Source organism: Lathyrus oleraceus, chromosome 5 (genome assembly GCF_024323335.1).
Source record: "Lathyrus oleraceus cultivar Zhongwan6 chromosome 5, CAAS_Psat_ZW6_1.0, whole genome shotgun sequence".
Lineage (NCBI taxonomy): Eukaryota > Viridiplantae > Streptophyta > Magnoliopsida > Fabales > Fabaceae > Lathyrus > Lathyrus oleraceus.
Window position 1 is genome coordinate 466,299,132 of NC_066583.1, and position 23,422 is coordinate 466,322,553.

Below are 23,422 nucleotides of genomic sequence, written 5' to 3' on the forward strand. Positions count from 1 at the left end.
TTTTGGCGCGGCGGGAAACAGCAAATTTGAAAATTCAAATGACAAATTTGGATCAAACACGGTTTTCATCTCCTTCTTCGTCCAGAAATTGCCCAGATTTCCCAGAAACGGATGAACACGAAACATCAACCAAAACGAGTAAATGGATACTCGTTGGAAAGGTCTTTGAACCTAGATTACGAATCTCCACTTAATTTCTTCCAATTCTTCCTAGGTTCTACGGATCGAGCATGTTAGGGTTTCGAATCCAATGTTCAATTCAAGATATCTCATGCTACGGTTCACTACTTGCAAAACTAAACACATATCCATGATCTATGATGAACAGGCTTCACAACGCATATAATAATTGCACATTTCATGAGATTCGAAAAAACTCCAACCTGTAATGGCAGTGCTAAAACCAGCGTCCTTTGCTCTCAATTCCTTGAAACAGCAAGAGTAGAGGGATGAGGAAGATGATAAGTGGTGCTATCCGCAACTGCCTTTGCTCCTATCGTCCATAATTCGATTTTGCCATTGTTGAGGTAATTTTGGACAGTTGAGAATCCGAGCCTAATTCCTTCCAATGTGCCAAAACAGATGGTGTAGATGATGCAAGGGTTCCAAATCAAAAAGAATCACCAAAAACGGTTAAGAATTGAGGATGAAACTTGAGATTGAAGCTTGTTGTGTTCTTGAGGGTTTGGAGAGAATGTGAGAGATCTAGATCCAATCTTGGGAAAAGTGTTTCTGTTATGATTAGGCAATGATTTGGAATATATATGGATGCTTAATTGTAGCTCTAATCACATAATTAGCAAAATGACATGGTTAATGGAAATTGTTATTTTTGTAAGTGAGGGCAAAATGGTAACTTCCACATGACAGCACATGCCAGCTCAAAATTGGTTCCAACATGTCCAAAACACCCTATGTGAAGTGTAGAAACAATTCCCATTGCAATTGGTTGCTTAAATCTCATTTTCACTATGTGTATGTAAAGTATCCATTTTTGTCATTTCCATTTTTCAAGACAAAATCCAAATTAAAAGCCTTATGCATGAAATGAAAATTCAAACACATTCTAAATGCCATTCCTGAGGTGTTGGAAAAAGTCCCATTCAAAAATTCCCAATATTTTGACTTTTGGACAATTTTGCCCCTGGTCCAATTCAGCTGTCCAGTTGAAAAGTGACTTTTTGCCTTGGCCATTTTTGAACAAATCCAATGATGCACCCTCAAAGTACATGTCAAATGGAGTTTGTGCATATAAAGAACTTGCAATTTGGACAAAGTATATGGTAGTTATGGCCTCCTGATTACGGATCTTTTCTGAAATTCACTGAGCCATATTTTGCAAACCGTACATTGGATTTTCAAGTTCTTGGACTTTTTGGAAAGGTGAGAACAAGATCTACATCTGTCATGTTGAACAATTTTTCATTTGAAGCTTCCTTGGACTTCTGTTTTTGAGGTCAAAAACTTTCCATTTTTGGAAACTTCAGCTACCAGTCACTTTCCATTTTTGGCAGTTTTTGTCCTGACTTGATTTTCTTCATTTTTAAGCTTTGCAATGTCATTTAACACTTGTTCCAACATGAATGAAGTGTGTCTAACTTGTTTCCACCTCCAAATCCACCAGATCATGTACAGTTGACCACAGTTGACTTTTCATCTGATAGATGAATTTGGCAATGCATTGATCAATTTGAGCCCCAATCTTCAACTGAAATGGCTCAAGGGTGAAACCCTAGCCTCAATAAGCACAATATAATCACAAAATGAACCTCATCTCCATCTCAAACCCCATCTCCTGATCCAGCCCTGTTTGGCCCAATACAACTGATTAGGGTCGACCAGTGGTCAAAACCCTAATCTCAAGGAATCTTCTTCAATCTTCTGATGACATCCCACCATGATGATGATGATGTATCAATTCAATCAACATGAAGACCAATACCCTTGGGAGTCACAAAACCCTAATTCACAGCTCAATCCTCAGATGGCCCATGATCAATCAGTACAACCCTAGGCTTGCATTTTCTGACTCCCTCATCTTCTGATCAAGACTTGGGAAGATAGCTTGCACTATGTAACCACATGTTATGCAATATGAAATGCCTAATGTCTTAAAATGAAATGCAAATATGTTAATGCTAGTCCCAAGAGAGGAGGGCAAATTTTGAGGTGTTACATGACCCAAATGTGAAATGTGGATATCATGTTGGATCAGAAGGGCATTCAACCAAAGACTGCAACGCTTTCAAACATTGATCGACAACGGGTACATAGCCTTTCAAGAAGGAAGCTTGGTGGTAAATGTTAACCTATCAGCTGAATAAGTGCGAAGATCTCAAGGGGTGTCCCCTGAACTTAATAGATCAAGTTTGGAGAAGTCATTCCCTGAAGATGGCAATCATTTGGTTGTTTCAGCATCTCTTTTGGGGTTTCCTCGCATGTTGATTGTTAATTGCTCTTAAGCATTGTTGTTTTCTTTGAATTGGTAAATGAAATGTTTATGTATCTTTTGAATTAATCCATTCGTATTCACTCGTTTCTCATTTATGTTAAAAACAAAAAAATACTCCTCTCATTCACTTTTGTTTACCAAACCGTTGTGTTAACAAAGATTGGAAGGAGGATGATGAAAATGAAACACCTGAAATTGTTGTGGTATGCTTTTGAGTAAAACCTCGTCGATGATGTAAGGCATTGTTTCAAATCCCCAAACACTGAAGTGATAAGGAGTTAATCCCTAGACAACCACTTTGAGCCTAGAAGTTGGTGTTTATTTCGGATCTAAAACCTGGGGAAGGGTAGTTGTGTTTAGATAGTTTGACCGTGCATTCGATCTTTCAAAAAAAATCGTCCATATGTACGCCTTCCAATTAGGTTCAACCACATGTTATCCTTTGCGCACATGTTGAGGTGTCAAAGAAGTTGAGAAAAGCTAAAATTAGTGTTGGTTGATCCTCATCCACCAATAATGTGGCAGTCAACACGCGGAAAAAAAAAGTCCGCTAAGTCAAACACCACATAATGACTTAGGCAAAAGTCAGGGCATCCCGATGGACCGAAAGCTTCAAAGAAGTAGTCCAGGCAAAATTAGGGATAAAGAAAATCAATCAAAAGAGGTCATTAAATCCTCAACAAAAATAAAATAAGGTGACTGCCATTTCAAGAAAATCTCACCTTGAACCCTCATTTCCACTTTCGCACCTTCGAGATCGAATGCGTGTATTGAATTAACTGAATATAGGAACTGGAGATCATTAAGAAGAAGGGGTGGGTAAAAAATAAATTTTGAGCCTTATATCCTTTTGTTTCAAAAAACCGTGAACCAGACCACGTTACAATCCTTAAAAGTCCTAATTGAGGCATAGTTTATTCTGAAAGCATACTACAACAAGGTTACGTTAACCTGACTCCAAATGATTTTTTGTTAACCATTTGATGGCACAGACTTACATGTTGTGAATGACTTGATCATCATTGTGTTCTTATCAATGACTTGTTCACTGTATTTCACCCATTCATATCAATAAACTCTGATTTCAAATTTTTGCATAAACACTGCATTAAAATTACCATTTTTGAATGAACAATCTTATTTGCAAGTCAACACCTAGCATCAAAGAAATTCCAACAATATACAGTTGAGGAACTTGATAAAGTGAAAGAAGTCCAGTCATGGAAAAATCACTTTGACTATCATTCAACCCGATCCAATCACCCCAAGGGTCATTTGGTTAAGAGTAATTTGTTTCAAGACTCAGACCGGGGCAAGCCACCTCATAGCTCAGTAAGTCCAACTATCCAAGGAAGGTCAATCAAGAGTCTATCATTCCAACATTTGGTCAGTCAAGTTCAGACCATTGCAAGTTTCAAACACTTGGGGCAAGCCATCTCGAGGTAGTCTTATGGCAAATTGTTTCCAAACTCACTTTCAAGGTGAACATTTCCAAAGACCCGACAAACTGGGGCAAGATGAGCCACAGAGGGGCAAAACCTCTTTCTTCATGCTTTCAAACTGCTCAAACAAATTCTGCCATATGTCAACAACTATTGAGTTTAAGACGAGTGCCCGAAAATTATGATAGCATGATTCATTAATCCTCCAAGAGGATCCCATTGGCTAAGTTGTGGCTGTCAAGCTTGATAAAATTCTCCTTTGACAACATCTATCATAAATATTTGGTTGAGTTCTCGGTGTTGAGGAATCATGAGCTTCCATAAAAAGCCTCTACAACTCCCAGTCCACTCAAGTGTCAGCATTCTCATAGTCATGATCATTCATATATCATGCATAAAAGAATTCAAATCATGCATAGCCGAAATGTACTTCGTGCTCATTCTGCATTGACCCAGGTCTTGTTGTCGATCCTATATCCTTTGACCTTTAATTCCAATTTGTATTTGGTGCCCTTAAACCATCATCCGGTTTTCGCAGTCATTTTCAAGTCCGACTCAGTTGGCAATTTTGTCCAGGAGGTTCAATTTCTTTTTTGGATTATCAGATGAATTTCTGGATTACTCCTTGGTTTATTGATGTATTTCCATAACTTGTCTGATCTATTTCCAGATGTTTCCTCACCGATCTGATGTATTCTTGAATATGTCTATCTTGTATTCTGATGTATTTCCAGAATTTCCTCGATGTATTACCAGATGTGTTTGTATTATGATGTATGTCCAGAATATCACTTATAATTCTGATGTATTTCCAGAATTCGTTTCTTTTACTCTCTAATGAATTCCCAGACATGTCACTTTTGTTCTGACGCACTTCCAGAACTCCTATGCCACTCCCTGGAATTATTTCAAGACTCATTGGTGTCTCCTAAAATTCAGTTGTTACTAGGCATTATTCCAAGCTCAGTGGTCACTAGAACTCATTTTAAACCCAAATCGTCGTTGGCATCACTGTCACTTTATTTGTAAATACGATCGTGATTGGTATCTGGAGTTTGGCCGTTGCCAACATCAATCAGAGTCCAATTGTTGTTGGCACGAACCTGTTAAAAGCTGGTTGTAATCCATTGCTTATGGTCAAAGTCCAATTGTTGTTGGCAAACTCCGTTAAAAGCTGGTTGTAACCCATTGCTTTCGGTCAAAGTCCAGTTGTTGCTGGAAAGCTGGTTGTAACCCATTGCTTTCGGTCAAAGTCCAGTTGTTGCTGGCAAGCTGGTTGTAATCCATTGCTTACAGTCAAAAGTCCAATTGTTGTTGGCACCAATATGTTAAAAAGCTGGTTGTAATCCATTGCTTATAGTCAAAGTCCAATTGTTGTTGGCAAAATCTGTTAAAAGCTGGTTGTAATCCATTGCTTACAGTCAAAAGTCCAATTGTTGTTGGCAAAATCCGTTAAAAGTTAGTTGTAATCCATTACTTACGGTTAAAAGTCCAATTGTTGTTGACACATACAGAGAGTTTAATTACCCTGTCTTTCCTGATGGTTCCGTGAAAGTCATGTATGACTCATCATCTTGAGGAATTCCCAGAAGCTTGGAGATTTTTTTTTCGTGTTAGAAAACTCCAATGACGTTGGTTTTGTTTGATTTCTTTGTAAAGAATCATCGTAGCCTTTTGCGTGGATGATCTACTTATAAGAAGACTCCCGTTTATCTTTATTTTGCATAAATTCCCTATTAGGAATCTCCAAAATCTTTGATTGGATGAATTTCTTGTGAGAAATCTCCAGAATTGTCAGATGTATTCTAAAGTGTCAGGTCATGTATGAACCCATTAATGAAACTGGAAATGATGTTTGTCAGTATTGTCAGGTCATGTATGAACCTATGGTTGAAGTTTCCTTTATGTTTTCTAGTTTGTCAGGTCACGTCTGGACCTGTTAATAAATTTTTTGACTTTCTCCAGAATCGTCAGGTCATGTCTGAACTTGTTGTTGAAACACTTTGAATTTTCCAATGTTGTCAGGTCATGTTTGAGCCTGTTGATGGAACTTTTGTTTGTTTATTTTCTAGTATTGTCAGGTCATGTTTGAATCTGTTGATAAAATCTTTTGATGTCCCCTGACATTGTCAGGTCATGATTGAACCCGTTGTTGAAATGTTTTGTATATTCCAACGATGTCAGGTCATGTATGACCTATTGATAAAACTTGCCTTGTATGTTTTCCAGTATTCTCAGGTCATGTTTGAACTTGTTGATGGAACCTTTTGATATCCCCCAGCATTATCAGGTCATGTTTGAACCTATTATTGAAACTCTTTGAATATTCCAAATGGTCAGGTCATGTATGAACCTATTGATGAGATTCTTTGATTTTTTCCAGTGTTGTTAGGTCATGTATGAACCTGTTGAATAAAGTTTCCTTGATATTCAAGTTGTCATTAAGTCATGTATGGACCTGTTGGTCAAACCTTCCTTGTATGTTCCGAAATGCTGCCAGGTCATGTTTGAACTTGTTAATTGAGGACTCATTGAATATTCAAGTGTTGTTAGGTCATGTTTGAACCAGTTGTTGGAAATTCTTTGAATATTCAAGTGTTGTCAGGTCATGTATGAACCTGCTGTTGAAAATTCTTTGAATAGTCAAGTGTTGTCAGGTCATGTATGAACCTGTTGTTGAAAATTCTTTGGATGTTCCTATTTTGTCAGGTCATGTATGAACCTGTTGTTCAGCCTTTATTCCAGTATTACCAGGTCATGTCTGAACCTGTTTTGAAGAATCTTTCTCTTTGATTATTCCAATGTTGTCAAGTCATGTATGAACTTGTTGTGGAAATTTTCTCAAAATGTTCAAGTTGGTCATCAGGTCATGTATGAACCTGTTGATATACTCTTTCTGAATTTTTCTGAGTTTGTCAAGTCATGTTTGAACTTGCTGTCAGAACCGTTCTTGGTATTCCCCAGTATTGTCAGGTCATGTATGAACTTGTTGTTAAGTCTTTATTCCAGTATTCCCGGGTCATATCTGAACCTGCTTTGAAGAATCTTTCTTTATGATTATTCAAGTGTTGTCAGGTCATGTATGAACCTGTTGCTGAACCTTTTGTTCCGACGTTGTCAAGTCATGTATGAACTTGTTGTGGAAATTTTCTCAAAATATTCAAGTTGTAGTAAGTCATGTGTGAACTTACTGTCAAAATATCTGGTGTTCTAAGTGTCGTTTGTCAACTTTCACTTTGATTACTCCCCAGTGTGTGTCTGACTCTCCAGCAGGATTGTTATCCCCAACGAGTTGGTTGTGCATTATTTGTCTATTTCCCTGTGGGCCATCAGAGTTCCCCATAGATTAGTTTGTCTGTTATAACATCTCCTGCTAAAAGTTCACCGTGTCCCTAACAGACAAATTCAAAAATAAAGAATCCTGCATCCATGCATATGATATCATAACATTTGCATTTTTCAGGATCAAAAGCTGGGTCTTCATAGTATTTAACCATCCCCCACTGCGATCCGATGAAAAGTTTTATTTCATTTTTCTCTGGTGGAGGATGTTTAAATAGGGGCAACTGTCATACCCCGATTTTGATCCTGAAAATTTTTCATTTTTCATTTGGGCACTTGGCCTAAAGTTCATTTGCATACATTCATGCCAATTTCACATGTACCATCCATTCATATCAAATGTTGCAAGTATCCTCATAGATTCAAAAGTTTATGGTTGAGTTCTTGACCTTGTATTCATGTGTGTCAAGCCTAAACCTTAACTTATGTTGGTGGGGTGTGCTCCTTGATAATAATATTTCACTTGATCTTAAAACCCTAGTTTTGTGGGACACTTTGGTGTGAGTTTATTTATGGGACTTTTTGCTTGCTTTAGGGTGATCTTGGAAACCCTAATTCATGAATATTTGGACTAGTTGGTCATTGAGGGTCGATTCATCCCTTGGCCATGGTTTAGGGGCTTGATATGTGTTTCCGGATACTTTGATCTAATGATTTGTTTCATCCAAGTTTATTCATGCTTTCATTTATAGGCATAGTAATTTGATTCATTGCTTGTGGTGCATTCATATTCATACTTTCATAATGCATTAGCTATTTCTTATTGTGGATTTACTAGTTCATGATTTCGTTTGCATATAGGATCCATGGAACCTTAGTCCATTATTGCATTCCTAGGCCATGATTCCATTCACATTCATGATTCATTTCATTCCTAATTAATTAAAGTCATTTCTACCTCATTCTTTCAAGTTCCATGTTTCATTCAAATTCACGGAGCATAATTCAAATAAGGCCATTCAAACATGGTTTTAGTGGAAAATGTCATTTGAATTTAAAGTATTCTTTTCATTGAAATAAAAAGGCATCTCATACAAATGTTCATTCAATTCTCATAGCAAGCATCCAACATCATGCTCGTGACAATAATAGCCTTAAACCATATTTCATCAAGCAACCTACCAAGTTATACCATGCTATAAAGCACAACAGAATGTACGCATAACATGCGACTGCATTCCATAACAGCAACATCATGTCTAAACCAATAGCATCATAAGATCATATTCATGGCAGACCATTTTCATTTTAACAATCCTAATGCATTTCATACACTAGCAGCAATCTAATGGCGTCAATAACATTGCAGCACAGTCATCAAACATGCATGTTGTACATAGCATAGCAGCAGCAAACAAACCAAGCAAAATTATGCTAATGTTTACACTAAACTAATAATCTAAGCTATGCTACTGAATGGTGATCCAAGTAACCTACAGGCAGGCATTAACAGCATGGTCAAATCAGTTAACATTCACCTAGCAGCCTCACTTCATATCAAGTGTGCATTTTGATTAAGATCAGATTCATGTCATAACCATCATATTGCAGCCTATACATCCATAACAGGTGTGTATCTGCATAAAAGCTACTAGCAGAATTCTTCCAAATTCATCAAACAATATCACAGGCAGTCAACAATAATGTTCAAGCACTAAAAGTTACTCTATGGGACGAAGTTCAAGAATCTACTAAATTTACTGTTGTTCAGGACCAAGAAGAAATAATATATTTCAAGAATTTATTGGCCAATTTTCCTGACGAATGCAATGCCGCTGCAAACATCAGTGACATATCCCCTCACTTGTGCTTTATATGTCTACTTCATTTGGCAAATGAGAATGGATTGAGACTTCAAGGCTTTCCCAACTTGGATAATCTTTCAATATTCGTTCTACATGATGATGAGCCTGAACTCTTAAGTGGAACCGTCTAGATAATATACTCCTCTATTCTGCAGTTTAGGGTTTAGAAAATACTTTGATGGAGATTGTAACAAGCTGATTTTGGATATGGCGTCTCCTCTCATCAATCTGGAACGGTTCTTGTGTTTGATAATGGTCAAAGATAAAGGTCTTGATGCATTCCAACAGGCTTGGTCACTACAACAAACACAACGGTGGCCCTGCAAAATCAAACCAAACCATAACAGTCAATTTAAAATCATCTGGTTACAATTTGCAGCATAATCATAATCATTCAGTTTTCATTCAATCAAGTGTTGATAATGATGCTATTACGTTTTTTCGATGGGTTGATGAATTTTCAAAGCTACTCTTCCTATATAGACAAACAGCTCGACACAATTCAGCAGTCGCAAGTAAGAGCCTTCATGCTAATTCTTTCCATGTACGCGTAACCTGCAAAGGACCAACTGAAGGAACCGGTTTCCAACTCCCTCTCCATAACCTGTAACTGAAAACCAGAGAAACGAACTCAGAATAAACCCCCACAACGAACCCTCCAAACCGAATTTATAACAAACCTCAACCACCACTCCAAAGAACCACATCAACAACCAAAATAACAGAATTGAAGAAGAGATAACAGAAAGAGAAAAAGGCGTAATAAAAACTCACCACAAGTTGTTGAAAATGGTTCATCATCTCAGCAGCACTTGCAGAACAAAGATTTTGGTGTAAAGGTTGGGCAGTCCAATTCAATTGATGGTCATGCATCCGAGCACCTTCTTTCTTTGTTACGAAAAGGACCCTTACATAAAGATGTGGAGTTATCGTCTGTTACTGACACGGTGGACAACACTGAAAGAGCAACTACTGGAAAATTTCTTGATAATCCAGAGAATGTAAATGCAGATTGCTTCAAGGATACTGATATGCAAATATGTCATGTGAATCCGAATTTTTCTGTGGCAAATAATGGTCATGCTGATGTTACTGGGGTCTCCAACTTAACACCGCCACTGATGAGCTTTTTTACCGTGTTCATGATCGAGAAGCTTTGTAACAACTGAAATTTTAATTTTCACCAATCTTCACTGCAGTAAAAAAAAAGTAATTTAGCAAGGCGTTAAATTTCACAAACAACCCAAAAAGAGGATTAAGACGAATTCAAAGAAGACAGTGCACAGTTTGTATTATTGTTTCCAGATTAAGTATCAAGCGAGACAGACAAAACTGAGCACCTTAAAGCATTTCCAGGAGATGCCCTTTTGATCTCCATAAGCCAGCTCAGAACCCTAGCAAGCTGAGTATAAAAAGAGGAGAGGGCGACCATAAAAAATCCTAATTTTTCAGACGGCGAAAAACCCTAGAAGAGAAGAGGGAGCGACGACGAAAAAACCTAAAAACTTGGACGGCTACGGTAGCAAAACCTCGCAATCTTCCACCGAAAAAATTTGTCTCCTCCTTCCACCAGCGATTGACGAAGCGGTGAGGTGAAGAACGAGTAACAAAGGTGAGCTTTTTTTTTTGTTAATTTCTTCGAAGTTACGGGTTTGTTGGTATTTAGAGAGAGAGGTGCGAGAGGTTGAGGAATTGAATGAGGTTGAGAGATTGAGAGAATGGGAGCCGTCTTCGTGAGGAAGACGAGCGAGTTTCTGGATTTGCAATGCATTCTCTCACTTCCTTTTCTTTTTTTTTTATTTTTAAAAACAGGCAATTAAAACCCATTAAATGACCGTTTAGTTTTTTGCAACTTTCCATTAACTATTGTCTACTGGAGTTAATGGTATTAATGTATGGTTATTTCCACCCAACAGCCAGGCGGCTAGGGTTAACCTTTGGGGATCCCTCTCACCTTTTTTGTGGGCTTTGATTAGTCCAGCAGACCATGTCGTTTTAGTTTTTTTATTTTAATTTTTATTTTAATCTATTCTGGTTTATATATTCAAGTTGTTATTAAGGTAACAATTGACCACAAGTGGCTGAGTGGAGAGGAAGCAATTTCACTCTTTTTAGTGGGATGGGTTCGATACTTGGGAATAACATATCTTCATATTTTTATGTTTTATGCTTGCTATTTCATTTAAATTTTTTATAACTTCTACTATTTATTTTACTTTTATATTTTTATTTGATTAATTTAATTTAATTGTAAATCTTGTCAGGCCCACTAATAAAAAACTTAGGTTTAGTCCTTCGTTAAAAATCCAAAAACATCTTCTCTTTCCTTTTGATCCTATTATTCTTTCCCTCATAATAACTTAAGAAGACTAACATAAGCTAACATTCAAAACGAAACTAACTAAACGGTTCCCGTTGAATACAACGGACGTGAGGGGTGCTAATACCTTCCCCTTGCGTAACCGACTCCCGAACCCTGATATTGGTTGCGACGACCATAATCATTGTCTTTTTGTCTTAGGTTTTATCGATATTTCCCCTTTCCTTTTTAGGAATAAATAAAGTTTGGTGGCGACTCTGTTCAGTCCATCATGCGAGCGTGAGATTGCGCTTTGCTTTAAGTCGTGCACTCATTTTTCGAGGTGCGACACCCAGTAACTAGTAGTATTCTCCTTAGTTTGCAGTTTGTTACTTCTTGCCCAATACCCGGAAAAAGTAACCCCTTTCTCCCTAGCGGATTCGTTTTCACGTTTCCCAGGAAGTTTATCCTTGATATGTTCATCCTAACCGGTGACAGATATTTTTTTCCCCTGCTTTGAGTTTATTCTTGATATGTTCATCCTAATCAGTGACGAATATTTTCTCTTTGGTATTCTACCCAGTAAAAAGGTAGTTGTAATCCCTATTTTGTTCCCCCCAGAGAGTTAATCCTTGATATGTTCATCCTAACCGATGACAGGTTTCTTTCTCTTTGCGGTCTTCTACCCAGTATCCAGTAGTTGTAAATCTTGCTTTTCTCTCCTTTACAGAGTTTATCCTTGATATGTTCATCTTAACCGATGACGGGTATCCTCCTTAACATCCCCAGGCAAGTTAATCCTTGATATGTTCATCTTAATTGATGACGGATTTTCTTTCCTCTGAGTCTATCCTTGATATGTTCACTTTCACCGGTGACGGATATTCTCTCTCTTTGGTCTTCTGGCCAGTAACTGGTAGTTGTAAATCCTATTTTGGCTTTCCTCAAAAGTTGTTCTTACCCAGTAACCGGTAATGAATACACCTCCTGGCGGCCCTCAGCGAGTCATCCTTGATATGTTTGCCCTAACCGGTAACGAATGTCCTCCCTATCAAACTTTGTTATCCCCGTACCCAGTAACCGGTAGTGGATAATATATTTCTGCTCCTCTTATGTTGAAGATATTTTCTTCCCCAGTCGAGTTTGAGTGCGTATTTCCTTAGTGAAATCGTTGTTCCTGCTTAGTTCGAGTATTTCAGTTTTTGTTCTGATCTACCCGTTTCCCTTGCAGACGTTCCTTTTATTCCCCGGTTGAGTCTTTCCATTAATTTATTTTCGTGGAATTCCTCGAGTCCCCCAAAAGTTTTTAAGTCGTAGCCTCTCCTACGCACAACCTTTTGTCCCCTCAGAGTCTTTTTCTCCCCAGTGAATTTTCCTTATAGAATGCATTATCCTCCTGCGGACCTTCGGTCTCTCCGGATTCTTTTCCTTTGTGACAACATTTCCCCACAGAGAATTATTTTTAACATTCATATCATATACATCATGAGGTCTCTTAGGGAACAAAATTTGCTTCTATGTTGTTATTTAACCCCATTCTACTGAGTCGATGCAAACCCTAAGATCCATCATGCTATCTCATCATATGCATTGGCATTGGGATCACACCTTGGCATTCTCCTTACCCCTCATCCATTGGGTTTGCATTGGAAGAGATCACCAAGCACAATTTGATTGTATCATACTTTGTATTTTATCATCTTTACTAACCAAAATACCAAAACTTTTGTCTTTGCATTTATCTAACTCTTTTGTAGGTAAGGCACATGCTCACCTTTGATCTATCAAGCTCATATCTAGGGTTCAAGACCCTCATGGCAAGGAGCAACCAATAATTGGTCTACTATGGCTTTAACTATCATATATGGATCCCCATGTTCTTCACATGTTATTTTGATCAAGAAATCATTAAGAGTTTGGAGTTGGTTTGCCTTGGAAACCCTAGTTCATTTGGGTGTCTTGTGTAACTTCTTCACCAAGCTTCTTCAACAATTGATCAAATATTTCATGGGATACTTTAAATTCCATCATATTATGCATATACGATCTCTCATGAGTCCCAAAAGTCAAGAGAATTGCAAGCTAGTAAGTTGGTTGATGATGATTGACCAGAGGAATTCATCTGATCAAATATGGGGTCCCATAGACCCTATCTCCTACAATTTTTATCATATGAAAATTATTCCAAGAGAAAAGTTAATATTAATGACATTCCAAACAACTTTAATGTTGAGGTCTAGAGCTATTTTTTCTTGTAAAGTCATTTTTTATGATGAAAGATTATAGGTCATTTTGTCTAAACCCTAATTTGGAGGTCAACTTCCCAAGGCCATAACTTGCTAAATTGTTATGAGATGAAAGATTTCCAAGTTGAACAATCAAATTCAAGATGTCCACTTCAACATTTATGTTTGTAGGAAGATATAATTCAACTTTTATGAGCATTTGATATGAGGATACATTATAGGTCATTTTGGACCAATACCATTGGACAAGTGATTTTCCTCAACTTCAAAAATGCATAACTCCTTCATATCAAATCCAATTGAGGTCAAATTTGTGATCATTTTGAAGAACATTGAAAGAGATACAACTTTGATGAAGGAACGTTTCTCATTCGAAGCTCACATAAAAAGTTAGCCAAGGCGGAACAAGTGAACATATGGCCTGACACTTAGAATTTTTTTTATATGTTTAAATTTCCAAACTTCCACCTCAAAATTAATCATAATTCAAGCTTCAAATGGAAAAGTGTTCAACATGAAAGTTGTTCCACTTGATCTAACCTTTCCAAAAAGTCCAATTTCATCCATTTTGGATAAGATTTGAATGGGCTGCACATGACTTGAACATTGCATCATCATTTGGAAAAGATCAAACTTCAAACATCCATGCACAATTGCCTAGCATTCCAATTTGATTTCAGACTTATTCACATTCAATTATGGACCAAATGGAATGATCTCATGGGCCTGTACACGCCCATGCATCACTCATTGCTAAAATTGGAAACTCACTTTAAGGGTGCAAATATCATTTGATTCAGCTATAAATAGAGATCTTATGCATCAGAAATGGGGACTCCTCCGCGCCAGCTTTGATCCCAAACACCAAACCCTTCCATTTGAGAGGATAAACCTGAGAATTTCCTTTGGAAATTGAGTTGGAATCTCACTATTTTGAGATTCAAAACTCCAGGGATCCAAGACCTTTTTTGCATTCTAATCTACTTCTGCAAGCATCCTGAGCAAGATCAAGCACGAGCCAAAGCAAGAACAATTGAATCCAGACCTGCATTGAAGGTATTTTTCAGAAAACTACATCTCTTCGATTCTCACTCAATTATCCATAATTCTCTTGGATCCTTGGTTGTCTGAAGTCCTACCAATGTAGGCAACAAGATATAGTTGCTTTGAGGTTAAATCGAAGCAACTCAGATCATGCACCTCAAATTTCAGCTCCTTGTATCTCTCAATATACTTGGAGTTAGGATGAATTGAGGTCAGATTCGTGTTTAGTGCCATTTTTACTTTAAGATCATTGGATTTAGGGGATTGATGAAAGGTATATTTCATCTCTCAAAATGAATGAATGATCTTAATTTGGTAAAAGTCCTCCTTTGACCAATTTGTGTTGATTCTATTCCCCATCCCTCTTCATCTCATTCCCCTTCTTTATTCATTCATGTCATGGACCTATGATATCTCAATATCCTAAGGCTAGTTGATTGCAAAATCAACATAAGTATGGATGAGATTAGGTCCTCCCTTTTGCATAATCTTTTTAAGTGTGGTATGTTTTAGGAGCATGGTTTCATAATACTGTCGCAACCTGAAAAATACAGTGTGCGAAAAACAACCGGCGAAAGAAAATGACAGAAGAGTCGCCATCGTGCGTTATTTATCCCAAAGGAGGGAAAGGAAACGCTCGAAGTAAACCTGAAAAGAGGAAAGGAAAAGACAAGGTCTCGCAACCAAATATTGGGTTCGGGAGTCGGTTATGCGAAGGGAAGGTATTAGCACCCCTACGCATCTGTAGTACTCTACGGGATCCATTTTTGTAGTTCTTGTCTAAAGGGTATGAGTTTATCTTGTGCTGTTTACAAAAAAAAAGGGGTTAAATGAAAATGACTCGCGCGGGTGTCGCATCCACTGCATACGTATCTCATCTGAATATGAGAATCAGAGTCTTCGTAGCTCGGCTGACCTATGGGTTAGGGGGATGTGTGCTCGCTAAGACATCACGTCTTATGCCTACGCATCTCATCTGGAATGAGAATCAGAGCAAGCCGTAGTTCGTCTATCTACGGGGTTATGGATTGGGTTTTGAACGAACGTAGTTACTACGCAATCTACCGGATGCTCGACCTTGGGAGACTTACTCGCCTGTAGTAGAAGGAGTATGTGTTCTTAGGAGAAGAAAAATCAATGAAATGTTTGCGTTTTAGGAACGCGCATGCAAAAGGAGTCCTGGACGAAGGAACCTGTAAAAAAAAACACACAAAAACATTGCCTCCTATCAAGGTCTTCCAGCTAGGAAAGCAGTAAAATGCGGGAAAAATGTAAAAGTACCACGCGGATAAAGATCCGAAGTAACAACAATTAGAGGAATGGGAAACCCATGGATCCTTCCAAGCTAACCACCATCAAAGAAAGTGAGTCAGTACAGGTAATCGGAATGAAACCTCCAGGAGGTATCCCACAAATAAATTGGAAAACCACGCAAGTTATCCCTGCAAAAGTCATGTGAGCCCTCACAAAAACTCAACAAACAGGTTAGAGACAAAAAAATAGGGTAATCAAGGGTTGCCCCCAAATCAAAATATAACCACATGAATCATTCCATTAAAATTCACAAAAAAGACATGCATCAAAAGGGTATCAAATTCACCCATAATACCTCAAACATTCAGAGTATTCAAATTCAAAGCTCAAAGGTAATGGGAATAAGGGCAAACCTGATTGGAGAGCTTGATTGAAATTGAGTTACACCCGTGAGGTTTACAAAACAATCTTTAGGGTTTATGTGAGGCAGAGGTGATTCTGTGCAGTTTAGTTCCCTTCAGGGTTTGAAGGCTGCTCTGAACTCCGTTAGCTCTTCTCTCACTATCTTTTTCCAGCCAGGGTAATAGGAATATAATTCCTTTTGTTTCACTGAAACTCTGAATTTATAACCTGATTTTTGTGGACCTTTGGGCTCAAATGAGAGAGGTCCAAGTCCAAGATTTTTTCTTTTATTTATTTATTTATTTATTTCATTTTTTTTTCTTCGTTTCTTTTTTCTTTTCGAAACACACGTTTCGCCTAGCGGGCATGACAACTCATGAACAAACCTTTGCTCCTTCAAGATTAACGTTTTGACTAACGAATAGACCCCTGTTGGAAGTAACTCAAGTCTTTCCCTTGTGTTGACTGATCATCTAAATAGAGCCCACAAAGTGTCCTGGATGATGTTCGAGCTTCTTGGATCCGATTCCGATTGCCATGATGAAATGCAAATGCTAAATGACCTAAAAAATGAATGCATGCATGAGGTGTAAAGCGTATGCTTCCAGGAAAAATGAAGGGTAAATTTTGGGGTATTACAGCTGCCCCTATTCAATCAATTGGAGACCTGGAAAGAAGATAGCAGCGGCTTTCGTGCTTTCGAGGTATCAAGGGATTGAATACAATAAAAGCCCGAAAATTTGCACTGCAGTGAAGTGAAGTAACAATGCCTGTCAGAATCGGCAAAGAGGTGGTCTTGAAAGAAGAATCCGTCCGGTACGGTGAGAATCAGTCTGAATATCGAAAAAGAATGTTAACCCGGATACCAAAATAAATGGTAACACAGAAATAACCATGGCCTGAATGCCGCTCATCAGTCTGAATACTGGAAATGACTTCGATCTGAACATCGGGAGATATGAGATTATTAATATCGGTCTGAACACCGAGAGGCTGGCCTGAATGCCACAAGTTTCGTCGACCTGAACGTCGGAAACTTCTTCGATCTGAACATCGGGAGATTGGCCTGAATGCCACAAGTAGCATCGACCTGAACGTCGGAAACTTCTTCGATCTGAACATCGGAAAACTGGCCTGAATGCCACAAGTTGCATCGACCTGAACGTCGGAAACTTCTTCGATCTGAACATCGGAAAACTGGCCTGAACGCCACAAGTTGCATCGACCTGAATGTCGGAAACTTCTTCGATCTGAACATCGAAAAACTGGCCTAACGCCACAAGTTGCATCGACCTGAACGTCGGAAACTTCTTTGATCTGAACATCAGAAAACTAGCCTGAACGCCATAAGTTGCATCGACCTGAACGTCGAAAACTTCTTCGATCTGAACATCGGAAAACTGGCCTGAACGCCACTTCGGTCTGAATACCGGAAACTTCATGCCTGTCAGCATCGGTAGAAATAGGGAACGATAATAGAGGCGGCGCATGGGCCAATGACACTTGCTGGGGATAACAAAGGTACGTCATGGACAATCTTCAGTCTGAGTACTGGAAACAACTTCTGGCTTATCACTTGGGATACCGAGAATGTTTTATGCTTACATGCGTATGTTTGAATTTTTCAATGGCGTAATGCTCCATGAAAATGGAAATGCTACGCGATTTGGGAGGGTGCAATGCAATATGATTCTACATGCAGGGATGCGAAATGCTGGGTAGAATGCCAAGCTGAGGCAAGGGGATCTGCTGGGGAAATGATCACCATCTTCTGGACCCTGGCAAGGCTGCTGGAGATGCACAACGCAAAGAATTCTGTGGGGAAATGACCCACCACACGGTGTTCTAGCAATGACGAAATACCGAGATTCTGACTGGGGAGAGAACGACACTGAAAACCTGCTGTTGGGGAAAGCGATAGTGGTTCTGGCAACCACGATCTGCGAGAGATGACTCAGCAGGGGAAGCAAACACTGATACGGTACCGAGGTTCTGCTTCAAGGAAAGAAACCATGGATCTGGCATTGGGATTATCGATCTGGCCTCGAACTCTGAGGAGCAACCGCTTCTGCTGGGAAGATACAGTCTGACACTGTCAACTCCGCTAGGGGTATATAGTCTGACACTGTCAACTCTACTGGGGAGTGTATAATCTGAAACTGTCAACTCTACTGGGGAGTGTATAATCTGAAACCACCTCTTGGGGGGGGGGGGTACCGTGGTGAGAACCTGTTGGGGATTGAAGAATCCAATGCTCTGATCAGCTCTGCAAGGATAAGATACCGAATTTGTCTGTTGGTGGAAAACATTCACGATCATCTGCAGGGGATTTTAAGGAAATGCCCCGAGGGTACCTGTTCTGAATAGACGATCCAAAGCGCTTAAAATTTACAGCAATTTTAAATGTTTATTAAGCATGTACCTGTAAAGCTCTTATGTGTCATGATGCAATGTTTATCAAAAAATTCGGACGTCATTTTTGCAAACAAAACAGAAAAATGAAAATGAAAACAGAGATATACTGAATAACATGATTTTATTGATTGAACGGCCTCTAAATAGGCATTTACATCAGGAAGCAATCCCTGGAAAGAGGTAATCGCACAACAGATAAAAATAGACATTAATCTAATGGCAATGTGAAATGGATTTCTATTGGGTTCCAATTCTGCTATGACTTGCTCGTCTTCAAGATCCTCCAGATGATCAGCTTTCTGAAAGAGTGATTGGACTGTTTCCTATCCTTCAAAAGTTTCCAGTCATTGACACGAGATGAGATTCAGAACTACTCAGAACGCAGTCATTCTCTTAATTCCTAACTTTTGCCTGGATCGCCCTTTTCGGGTTTTCAATCCACCGGGATACCCATTTTTGCCTAAGTTGCCCTTTCAGGTTTTCAACTTACCGGGTGTACAATCTTTTCATTTTTTAATCCCTAACTTTTACCCGAACCTTTTTCATTTTCTTGGTTCCCCGGGATGCCCATTTTTGCCTGGACTACTCTTTTTATTGTCCAGCGGGTCTATTTTATGCGAAGTATTTTTTAACTACGTCTGAGTTCACCGGGGAAGTGAAGTTTTCACCATCCATCGTTGCAAGCATTAAGGCCCCACCATCAAAAACCTTGGTGACAATATACGGTCCATCATAGTTAGGAGTCCACTTGCCCCTGTGATCTGTCTGTGGAGGAAGGATCCTTTTCAACACCAAATCTCCGACCTGGAAGCATCGAGGACGCACTTTCTGATTAAAGGCTCTCTTCATCCGACTTTGATACAACTGCCCATGACAAATGGCTGCCATTCGCTTCTCTTTGATAAGACTCAACTCATTGAACCTTGTCTGAATCCATTCAGCTTCGTCTAACTTGACATCCAACAGGACTCTTAGAGAAGGAATCTCCACTTCAACAGGTAGGACTGCTTCCATACCATACACAAGGGAGTAAGGGGTTGCCCGGTCGATGTACGTACTGAAGTACGGTACCCATGCAAGGCGAAGGGTAGCATCACATGCCAATCTCTGTACGTAACGACCATCTTCTACACAATCTTCTTTATGTTCTTATTTGCCGCTTCAACAACACCGTTCATCTTAGGGCGGTAAGGGGAAGAATTGTGATGCTGAATGTTGAAGTTCTGGCACAACTCCTTCATCATTTTGTTGTTGAGATTAGAACCATTATCAGTAATGATTCTTTCGGGAATCCCATAGCGACAAATGATTTCTTTCTTGATGAATCGGGCAACCACATGTCTGGTGACCTTCGCAAATGACGCTGCTTCGACCCACTTGGTGAAATAGTCGATGGCAACAAGGATGAAAGCGATGCCCATTGGAAGCGGTCGACTCAATCTTTCCAATCATATCGATGCCCCACATAGAGAAAGGCCATGGCGAAGACATCACATTCAAAGGATTCGGCGGCACATGCACCTTATCAGCATAAATATGGCATTTATGGCACTTCCGAGCATATTTGAAACAATCAGATTCCATGGTCATCCAGTAATAACCTGCTCTCAACAATTTCTTAGCCATTGCATGTCCGCCGGCATGAGTACCGAAGGAGCCTTCATGAACTTCCTGCATTAACATGTCTGCTTCGTGTCTGTCCACGCATCTGAGCAAAACCATGTCGAAGTTCCTCTTATACAGAACATCGTTTTTGTTCAAGAAGAAACTGCCTGCCAATCTTCTCAAAGTCTTTCTATCATTATTGGATGCCCCTGCAGGTTACTCTTGATTCTTCAGAAAGCACTTGATGTCATGATACCAGGGCTTGTCATCAACTACCAGTTCAGCAGCAAACACATACGCGGCCCTATCAAGGCGCATCACGTCGATCTTGGGAGCATGGTTCAAACGGATCACCGTGATCATGGAGGATAGAGTAGCAAGAGCATATGCCATCTGGTTCTCATCACGAGGTATATGGTACAACTTTACTGTAGTGAAGAAAGTCAACAGTCTTCTCGTGTAATCTCTGTAGGGGACCAGAGTAGGCTGGAGAGTGTTCCAATCACCATTCACTTGATTGATTACCAGAGCTGAATCTCCGAAGATGTCCAAAGTCTTGATTCTCAAATTAATGGCTTGCTCAATACCCAAGATACAAGCTTCATACCCAGCTTCATTATTGGTGCACTCGAAAGTCAGACGAGCGGTGAAAGGCATGTGGGCACTTTTCGGAGTTGTAATGACAGCACCAATTCCACTTCCTCTGGCGTTGACGGCCCCATCAAACATTAAAGTCCACTTTTCGTCTGGATCAGGTCCCTCTTCAACAACTGGCTCTTCACAGTCTTTCATCTTGAGGAACATGATGTCTTCATCTGGAAAATCAAACTTCATCGGCTCATAATCTTCAACCGGCTGTTGAGCAAAATAGTCTGACAGAATACTCCCCTTGATGGCTTTTTGGGAAGTATACTGGATGTCGTACTCTGTCAGTACCATTTGCCAACGAGCAACTCTTCCGGTGAGAGCTGGCTTCTCAAATATATACTTGACTGGATCCATTTTGGAGATCAGTAAGGTTGTGTGAGACAGCATGTATTATCTCAATCGCTTCGCAGCCCATGCAAGTGCACAACATGTTTTTTCAAGCATTGAGTATCTCGACTCGCAATCTGTGAATTTCTTACTCAGGTAGTAGATGGCATGCTCTTTCCTACCTGTCTCGTTGTGTTGACCGAGAACACAACCCATGGAATTGTCTAGTACTGTCAAATACATAATCAGCGGTCTCCCTGGGACCGGAGGCACAAGGATAGGAGGATTCTGCAAATACTCTTTTATCTTCTCGAACGCCCTTTGACAATCATCATTCCACCTGATAGCCTGATCTTTTCTCAACAATTTGAAAATTGGATCACACGTGGCTGTTAGGTGAGAGATGAACCTTGCAATGTAGTTCAACCTCCCTAAGAAACCACGAACTTGTTTCTCTGTTCTTGGCTCAGGCATTTCCTGTATCGCTTTCACTTTGGCCGGATCCACCTCAATCCCTTTTCCGCTAACAACAAAACCCAGTAGTTTTCCAGATCTCACCCCAAAAGTACACTTGTTCGGATTAAGCCTCAGCTTGAATTTCCTCAAACGCTCAAACAGTTTCTGCAAATTCACCAAATGTTCTTCTTCTGTCTGAGATTTGGCAATCATATCATCAACATAAACCTCGATTTCATGATGAATCATATCATGGAACAGAGTCACCATCGCTCGCTGATATGTTGCTCCGGCATTTTTCAGACCAAACGACATCACCTTGTAGCAGAAGGTGCCCCATGGGGTTATGAATGTTGTCTTCTCCATGTCTTCTGGTGCCATCTTAATTTTATTATAGCCAAAAAAGCCATCCATGAAGGAGAATACCGAGAACTGAGCCGTGTTATCCACCAAAATGTCAATGTGAGGTAAGGGGAAATCATCTTTAGGACTAGCCCTGTTCAGATCCCGGTAGTCAACACACATCCGTACCTTTCCATCCTTCTTAGGTACCAGAACGATATTTGCAACCCATGGCGGATAATTTATGACTGCTAGAAACCCTGCATCCAACTGTTTTTCCACTTCTTCCTTTATCTTGACAGCCATCTCTGGTCTTGTTCTTCTGAGCTTCTGCTTGACCGGAGGACAACCTTCTTTGAGCGGCAAGCGATGTACCACGATGTCTGTGTCAAGCCCTGGCATGTCCTGATAAGACCAAGCGAAGATGTCAACATACTCTTGCAGCAATTCAATCAACCCCTTATTCACATTGTCTTCCAAAGCAGCCCCTATCTTGATTTCTCTCGTGGCGTCCTCGGTTCCGAGATTAATCACTTCAACAGACTCTTGATGCGGTTGAATGACCCTTTCCTCTTGTTTTAATAACCTGGTAAGTTCTTCATGGAGTTCACAGTCTTCATCACCCTCTTCTTCAGCTTGAAAGATTGGATTTTCAAAGTCGAAGCGAGCCATAGCAGAACCGTTATCAATAGGATCCGGTGATGTGCATCTGCATGAGTGATAGTATGTGCTTATGAGTGTGAAAGAAAAGAAAAAAAGTGGAAACTAAACAAAACATTGCCATTTTTTTTTGAAAAACTGAAAAAATAGAAAGAGAGGGAACAAAATATTTGAATGCAAAAAGACGTCCTTTATTTATGATAAAAAATGCAAGTGTCACATAGATGAGCCCTACAATGAGTCATTACGCCCTGGCAGAACGTAAGACTTGGATATGCATGAATAAACAAAGAAAATTACTCCTCCAGACAAGTGGCTTGGACAATCTCCTCAGAAGACCAATTGTTGAGAACTTCACCCGGGATCCTCGGACGCACCCAGTTATCGATGTCGCAATCACTATAATGGCTCAAGTGAGCAAAGTGAAAATGGAATTAAAGTAAAAAAATTGAATGGTATGAATAATATCAAATGAATAAAGGATTGAGATTAAAGTGCAAAAAAGTAAATGGCTTGAAATTAAATATTAGTTGTTAGTGGATTAGAAGTTATTATTTCTTTTGCTTTAGTTTTTTTTAAGTAATTATTTGGAGAACACTCAACCCACTTATCACAAGCATGGATCCTTGAACCAAGACATCTTCCAAAGGAAGGAAAAAATGCCAAGTTTCCACACAATACCA